Source organism: Zophobas morio, unplaced genomic scaffold (genome assembly GCF_036711695.1).
Source record: "Zophobas morio isolate AGI-343-1 ecotype UQ-CSIRO unplaced genomic scaffold, CSIRO_AGI_Zmor_V1 ptg000058l, whole genome shotgun sequence".
NCBI classification, from domain to species: Eukaryota; Metazoa; Arthropoda; class Insecta; order Coleoptera; family Tenebrionidae; genus Zophobas; species Zophobas morio.
Window position 1 is genome coordinate 3,054,936 of NW_026972163.1, and position 9,573 is coordinate 3,064,508.

Sequence of the window (9,573 nt, forward strand, 5' to 3'; positions counted from 1 at the left end):
GTGGCCATAGGGATTCCCATGTTGCTTATTAAAAAAATACCGATTTCTCAAGAAATTGATAGTTGAATCTAACACAATTTATCATGAAATTTTTGTCATTGCACTTTTATGCGTGTTTAAAATTGAACTTTTATGTATTAAAATTTTAGAGTAAATTTTCATAATTTTAAAACTGCGTTTTTTGTTCTTTATCATGTCATATTTCAAGAATTATTGAAAATTTTGTCTTAATTTTTTAACAGTAATATAACCAAACACTACTGATTCTAATAGTGTACCTTTAATGTACTAGTAGTGTCTTTAAATTACTTCCAGAAAAAGTTTTTCTCCGTTCTAACTAGAGCTGTGCGGTTAAAATTTATTTATCCCCACTATCCGTCCCATCAGGCCAGCAGTGCAGGCCGCTGCAGTCTTGCCTTCCTCGCTTCTCGCTTCTCATTGTGTATTATTTTTCATAATTCACATCAATCGTTTTATTGTCAACGAGACCGACACTTGAACATTATTAAAATTATTATTCTTATTATTTCGTGGGTATGGATTTTAAAATCATCAACTGATTTTCAGTGAAGATTATTTTTCGCGTAAATTTCTTCGCGATACGTAACATCGGCTGCGAGACACTGGTCTGCCGTAGTAGGGGTCGATTCGAAACGTTTAAATTTCGACCACACAGCTCTAGTTCTAACCAACCAATTATTTCTTTATTATTACCACTTTGTTCGTTTTTGTTAACAGCCCTCCAAAAACTACAAGTTTGGAAAAGAGCTTACGTTCGTGCTAAACGACAAGTTCATCTGTGACATGAAAAAGAGTGCCATCCGTGACAGATTATGCGAAGAGGCCACGACTACTACATTACAAAAACTAGGGGAGATCGCACAAGAAAGGGAGTCAGTTTTACAGGGCCAGAGTGACTCTTTCAACACAAGCAGCAAGTTGTCACAGACAAAAAAGGATACACATCAAGCGGGAAAATCTCACACACGAAATAACGTCTGAGGACACCGTCCAGCCATTCCCGAGAGAAAAGTGGAACCACACGCGATTCGCAGGAACTCATACTAGTCAACAGGTGTGTAAATACAGAAATTACACTTGCAACAATTGTAAAAAGGTGGGCCAACAAAGGCACGTTTTAATAAAATAAACAAAATTCATTAAAAACAGGCATAAATAACATTAAATTTGTTAACTACAGTCCGGTTTATTGTAACGTCAATTTTAGTGGTAAGAAATAGAGTGATCAAAAAGTTTTTAAATTAAAGTAATCATGGAAATATTTGTCATTCTTTGATTATATGCCGTACCCAGGAATGCGTAATGGATCTGGTTTCATAATTTTCTTTGTCAACTACACTGTTAAAGGAGCGTAACGTATGTTGCGTTAGGTCCGGCCAGACACCACTTCGCTGTACCCAGAAATGCGAATTTATAAGTGTTTTTTTAATACATAAGGGGAAAATGTATTTTTTAATGAAAAACTATTGTTATTACAAGTTTAACATCTTAGTTTGCTTATGATGTGTATAATGTGTTGTCTACACGAAAGGGTTCAGGCACAGCATAGATAAAATAATCATTCTGTATATTGAAAAAATGTATATCTATATATAAATATACCTTTAAGTTTATGTAATACTTGACTTTATTTTTAAAAACGTGTTGTCAGCTAGATATGATCAAATATTTAACTCCAGCTTATTGGCACTTTGCTCTTTCATAAAGGGTCAGTGACCACGGCTTTGTAGATTTTCTAAGAAAATTTGATTTCTTTTCTTCTTTTTTTTAACTTTAATATATAAAAAAAATACAAAAAAACTTTACGCGTTAAACTAGATTAGATTCAGATTGTACTCATTTGGGTAATGAATAGTGTTAGGCGGAAGTAAGTGATGAGAACTCGTCGATTAACCGCCACTACATGCACTTCTTAAGCGTCCTAAAGATACCAACGTGAAACTTCACAATGCATTGCGATCAGCTTAACCATACGACTCTGTGTGGACTAGTGGTGGGGATTAAAACTTAATTCCGCCTATCTTTAGTAATTAACAGTAATCTGTCTGTTGAACCCACACTATTTCTTTTGTGAGATTTGGATACATCGCATTAACTAAGTACTTTGGCTTCAGGTTTGCACTTGGAGGAGTCCAATGAAGCGGACACAAAACTTGGAATTGTTTCATGTCCGAGAATTTTGGTCAAGGAGCGCGGTTTCGACGATTGGCCGATTTTGTCGTAATGACGGATTTGTCCTTAACACCGGCAAACTTCTTTGGAATCATCTTTAGACCTCTTGCGCGAATTTTTGGACTCTGATGTTATATTTTTTTATATAGGTTTTAAAAGATTTTTTTATTATAATGACAGTGTATGTATAGGCTAAAATTTGTAAGAATACTAAAATCAATGTTTCTGATGCTATTCCGTATTATTATATTTTTGTGATAGTGAAGACGTTGCTTAAATCTATTGTTTATGAAATTTGTAATTTTCTTTTATACCTGTGAATACTATTTTAAAAAATATGTATATTTTTTTAGGCGTTTAATAAAATTTTCCCCGCAATCGGGCGATAAGTAACGCTTACTAGCCCTGTTTTTAGGACGATAGATGAGACCTACCGCCCTAGGGCGGTGAATACAGTCGTATTCAATGAAAAAGCGTAGAACTCTTATGTTCGTGTTCTAATAATTTTTGCTATTGTGAATTGGGCTAAAATAATGTTGGTTGTCTATATCATTTAAAGCTAATAACGATAAGCAAAATTTATCTAAAGATACTAAAGAAACTTGTAATTTTATGCAACATTATTATTCCAAAACCTAAGACAAAATGAGAATAAAATTAACACACTAAACTTTGTTACACGTACGCTTTGAGAAAATTATGATTTCAAATAACATAGGTAGTGCTGAGAATAACTTAAAACTAGTATTTGGTCACAGCTCCGTTTTGGACAATCGCCTGAGCTAGTTTACTTGGTATTTAGTGAATTAAATTTCGAATATCATTTTCATTGATTTCTTCTTTAACAAGTGTGAATTCGCTCAGTTAATTATCAAGATTTTGTGGTCTAAATATGTTGCAGTTATCTCACAGAATCAAAAGGATTATTTACTCTTAAATAATTTAAACGAGCAGCATCTTCTTTTAGCTCTGCCTGAACCAACTTTTGGTAATACCGATTGATCATGTTCCTAGCGTTTCTTAATCCTGAAAACTACACTTTTGTTTAAATTGTAATTACCGAAGCAACTCAAATCAACCAACCATCTTCCAGCGTAACCATTTTTGAGGAGAATGAAATGCTTAAGCATATTTATAAACTGTAATTGATTATGATGACATTGACTAATTAACATTGAACGGATTTTTTTGACAAATCGTGTTACTAAACTGTCATTGACAAGAATGTTCAAAATCCTGTACGCTTTTTCATTGGATAGAACTGTAAAGTACCGAAAACCCTAATAAGATATGCCCAATTCGGTTTTTTCCGGACACCAGCTTCTAAACAAGGTATAAGTTGCCTCATACCTTGGTTTAGATTTCTCTGGAACCAGATAGCTGCATCCAATCTTATAAAACTCTTCAATATCACCGTTTTCACTCTCTTCTCCGCACTCTCATTATTATCTGTTCAGGTATACAGGGTCTTCGCTAAGTTGAGACATTCCTTTTAACACGTAGTTTTATGCCTTGCTCTAGAGCGATTTAGCTTCTATTACCTTAGTAAAATTTCGATATTTATTGATTTCATCTTTTTAGAAATTTTTAGAGACGGTCCTGTCCAAAAAAAATTCTAATTAAAGATTAGCGTTTAGAAAAAATATCATTGTCATGGATATGAATTAAGAGTATTGTCAGAGCTGTCATTCAAATTTATTGACATGGCTCATTTTCAACGTGCTTATCGTTTTGAAAATAGTGAGCTTGTAGATATGTTAATACTCTATGGAGAATGTCACCAAAACGCTGCTGCGGCGTCGAAAATGTATGCAGAAAGATTCCTCCGAAGGCATCCCCCTGGGCCTCGTCAATTTACGAATCTCGTACAGCGAGCTAGAGAAACTGGAAACTTAACAGGAACATCGTGGAGGACACGCCGGTAGACCAAGACTCCAACAGATGTTAGATCTAGAAGAGGAAATTCTAGAAATAATACGCGAAGATCCAGCAATTAGTACCCGACAAATTGCTCATCGAATAAATACATGTCACAGCAAAGTATGGAGCACATTACGTGAAAATCAGCTCCATCCTTATCACGTCCAACGTGTGCAATCTTTAATACCTCCTGGTTATCCCCGAAGAGTACGATTTTCAGAATGGCTTTTGAAACAAACTATGAACCATGAAAATTTTATTAACTAAATTCTGATCACTGATGAAAAAACATTTACTCGTAATGGTACAATGAATTTTCGTAATACCCATATATGGGCCTTTGAAAACCCGCATGCAATCCGCCGCACAAATTTTCGATAAACATATGGACTGGCATTGTAAATGGTATACTTATTGGACCATTTATTCTACCGGATCGCATGGATGGTATGCAGGACCTATCTCAACTTATTGCAAAACGATTTGCCTGAATTACTGGAAGAAGTTCCATTAAACATTAGGCAGAATATGTGGTTCCTACATGACGGCGCACCACCACATTATCGTCTGGAAGTGCGGAATTATTTAAACTACGCTTTTCCTCATAGGTGGATAGGGCGAAATGGCCCCATTGCCTGGCCGCCCCGTTCGCCGGACCTAAACGCTTGCGACTTTTACTTATGGGGGCACATGAAGCAGTTGGTTTATACGAGTGAAATACACACAGTTGAGGAGCTACGAGATCGTATTTTTAATGCCGCTAACCAAATTCGACAGCAGCAAGGGCTCTTGTCCTGTGGCAATTCCTGGATACGAAGATCAAGGCTTTGCATTGCAAATGTAACGGGCGATAAATTTACTTATTTTTGGAGATGTTGGTATGAATCAGAACAATCGTCATTGTCGTAAAAATCAAGGTTGTCCTTGTGAAACTTGGATTTTATGATTTCACACCATTCTAATCAAGGTTTATAATTTCACAGTTAAATATTGGCGCCGTTTGGCTGGACACGATGTCTTTGTCCAGTTTTATAATTTCATGGTTTAAATTTGTTAATTTTAACAAAAAGCACATTTTGCCACTAAAAATCTTCATATTACAGTTAATTAAGCCTAATTTGGTGGAAACACAAATACTTTTACGACTCCCCAAATAAACTGGTAACTTGTAAACAATTTTGCGCGAAAACAACTCCTTTGGAGGGGTCTTTACTTATAAAACATCGAAAGATCAAAAAAAGACCAGAGTCCTCTAGCCAGTTGCCTGTTTAGTGTGTGTTTGTGTTGTGACACAAGGGGGTAAGTGTTGACATCTCCAAAAATGAGCACGATTTCATAAAAAGTTCAAAGTTTTGTTTTTATTAATATTTTTAAAGTTCAGTTTAAATTTGATGATAAATCGCTCTTTGTATTCTCGATTAGATAACGTTTTGAGATTTATATCTATTTTTAAAGATTAATTTGCATTGAAATTATTAGTTAAACAGTTATATTGTTTGATGAACGCTGACCACGCAACTACTATAATGTTCCTTACCAAATTTTTGAGTTGTGTTACAAATGTTTGAGTTGTTACCAAATTTTGAGTTATGTTACCAAATTTTGAGTTATGGTACCAATTTTGAGTTTTGTTATATTTTTGTTTTAGATTTTTTTAAATGTTTGTTTTATTATGCTTTCAAAGATTTAGTTTCAAATTTATAAGGTTTTCTTGAATTTATTTAAAAATGTTTTAATACTGAAGTTCATTTTCTGATAATTATATTTGCATATTAAACTACACTACAATTTATTGTTATACCAAATTATTCTCATACGACTAAATCTCTCTTGTACATACTCATTTCTAAATTAAATATAATTATTCATTTAAGCAAAATGCATATACTTGAAGTAGTCCCTTTGTCCAGTCACTAGAATGTGTTACCATCATCACGAACCAGCCTACGAACAAATAAATAATATTTTCACTATATGTCGGGCACAAGGTCCACGACAAGAGTTTTACAGTTTTATATATAATAAATTAACAAAAGTCCCGGGTGGGTTAGGTAGCATCGCGCTTGCCTGCCACACCTTGGGTCGTGGGTTCGATTCCCGCCCTGCTCTGGGTGTTGTGTATGTCCCCCGTTACCCTGTAATTGGGCCTCCGGCCTGTTGGGTAACGTTAATTAATAAAAAAAAATAAATAAATAAAAAAAGTTAATTTTGAAAATCTCCCAAGCCCGTCACACAAATAACGGCAACAAATTTTGAGCATTTGCTGTGAATTTCTCAGGAGCGCAGTTGCAGTGAGAATTCTTAAGTTGGACATTTCGTAAAACATCACTTCTTTGTTTTTACATTTTATTTCTTCAAATAATTAGCCATCTGATTAATTAAATTCTGTTGTGTTACATTTCAGTTATCAATTTAGTACATGAATAAATTTAACAACTTACCGTTGCGATTCACTTAGATAGTTTATAGATTTTTCTTATCGTTTCGAATAGGTAGACGTTTTAAACCTTGAACTACGAAATAGAAATGAAGAGTTAAAATCAGAAACTTCCAAAAGATTTTTAAAACGTCATAAAGGGACAAGTATTATTGACATTATTAGAAAAGATGGCAACCATGGTAACAATGGATATTGTGTAGGTAGGCATCGTATTCCAATTAGGATAGAATGAACAGGACCGAACTCAAAATGTTAGAAAAGTACAATTACAAATAACTATCTAACTTTCTTACAATGCCACTTTTGCTTAAGTGACTTAGGCTAAAACCCTTAAGAATTAAGTATAGCACATGTTCGAAGGAATGTCTCAACTTAGCGAACAGCCTGTATACAACCTATAATACCTTACCGAAACTGCGCACCACCATGTGCGTCAGGTAAATTCTGGTAAAGCCTTTATAATGACTCCTTAATTATTACCATTTACTTGGAATAACTTTGTGGAAGTTATGACGAACGAGTTTCAAATATTTTGTTTATTGTAAAATAAATGAGTGTACTTACCACGCTTGTATTATGTAAAATGTTGAGGTTATGCAAATAAACAAATAAAAAATGCTCTATGTTTTTCATTTACTACAGAAAATGAAGATTACCAACAATCGCTTTAAAGTACACTAGTAATTACCCACTCGCTGCGCAATTAGCCAAATACACTGACGTCATCCGAGGTCATCAAGATGGCAGCGTTTGACAACTAGCCGGTTTTCTCATAAGAGTCAATGCTAATATTTTCGGAATTCATTTAAATTTGAGAGTGTGTCAACTGTGTTTTTATAGTTTGGCAAGTTTATTACAGTTTCTAGACTGTGTAGATATCTGTAAAACGCACCATAACGTTTGAACAGTGACTATATTTTATATATATAAATTATATATAGTCACTGGTTGGAATATCCGTAAAAAATAATGTTTTCCAATGTGATGTACAGGTTAACTTCGCTGCATCTTATATTATTTGTTTTGCAAATTAAATCTTTGTTAATGTACATCAATGTTTTTTAAATACACTAGCATCTTAATATTATAATATTTTGTATTTTAGGAGAAAATGCCTAAATTTTATGCTGTTGTGGGTTGCGCGAATCGAAGCACCAGAAATGCGGACAAATTTTATTTTCCTTTCCCAGCAATTAGCAACAATAAAGGTAAATATATACAGAATGGGGGAAAAAGGCGGAAGCTTTGGTTAAAAGCCTTGAAACGGGTGGATTTAACGAAGCCAAAGTAAAGTAGGTATTCCTATGTTTGTTCGGATCATTTTATTTTAGGTACAGTAACTACCTATTAGATTTACAGTTTCTAATAAATTACTACATTGGTGCTCTTTTAGGTAAACCCGCAGATTTGTCGGATGTGGACCATCCTGATTATGTTCCATCACAAAATTTAGGATATCAAAATAAATCCACTCATAATACTTGTAATGTTGACAGACACAGTCGTTTAAAAAAGAGAAAACTGAATAAATGCCTGTAGAGTTTTGAATGCACGAATCTTATTCCAAAAATAAAAAAGTTTAGAATGGTATTCATTGTTATGGTCGGGAAATCGTCTGAACACAAATTAAAATCACTTGCACGCATTGTATAAGGATCTACGCCGTTTAAATTGTTTAACTTTTGTACATATCTGTTTTTCTCTTTTACAGAAAGACATCGTGCATAATCACTTAAATTATCCATACTTTAAAAACAAATCACACACCTTCACTTAAACCCGTCACATTAACCTCAAACGAAAATATGAATTTCCGATTTACCGCTTAAAACACACTGATGTATTTTGGGTGACGAGGAATTCAGACCAAAACAGCGTTCTGTATTTTTATTTTTATTATGGTTTTTTTAAACTCAAATCCCCAAAAAAAGCACCCAGATACACAGAAAAGATATGAAAGAAGCTATTCACGTGTTTATTTTCTAGATAAATACCCACACTTTTAAATAAAATGCGAAAATGTTAACATTGTCACTTATGGAGTTTCACGGCGCTTGTCAAACGCTGAGTTCCCGCCACAGCGTGACGTCACGTGTTATTGGCTAATTTAGGAATCAGAACTAGGGGCGATCTTCAAGTCTGTGCGCAGTTTAGGTAAGATTTCTGCGGGTAAGATTATCAAGGGTCGCAGGCAGATGGTGCGCAATTTAGGACCGCCGTACCATACGCTGAGAAAACTGTCATGTCTTAAGTGATCGTGCGAAAAATATTGTGAGCCCCGCGGGTTGCTGATTTCGACTCCACGATTAATCAGTAATTTCTGGGAGCATGGCTTTTAAATATTTTTTTTCCAATAAGTTCCCATTTCTTTCAATTAAAAAACATTCTAAATCAACCTCAGCATCTTAAGGTACGTGTCCACTTGAGAGGGCGCTTGCGAGAAATAATTCCAAAATCAGCCCGTAAAGCCATGGTCAAGCGTATCGTTTTTACCTGGTTTCTCTGAATTTGTAAGCGACTCGCACAATACGAACGCATTTTGAAGTGCGACAGTGATCTCCGATAAGTCTGTTTTACGTGTATTTTTTTCGTAATAACTGAATTCATTGCAATAATAGACCTTTGAAATTTGAAATGGCAACTTAAGATTTAAAATGGTATAAAATCAAAATCAGAACTCTCGTGAGAGTTGCTCTCCAGTGGACACGTACCTTTAGACTATTAAACGAGTAATATTTGTATATACAGGGTGGCAGGTGCCAAATAGTGGTAGTTTACAATGTTTTGATCCAAAAACCTAAATAACATATTAGCTTAACACGTGTAGATGTGTCTTCGTTTGAGAGCCACTGTCCTTACTTTTAATATGGTGTATGCATAAGGTATGTGCAAAATCAAATTTCTGTTAGTAACCATTGTTCCCTTTCTTGTTTTGGTGGTCGTTACCATGGAAATTGAAACTTTCTGATCCGTGCGTGGTTACAGAAGACCACCACATCAAGCGTCGCCGTCTTACGAAT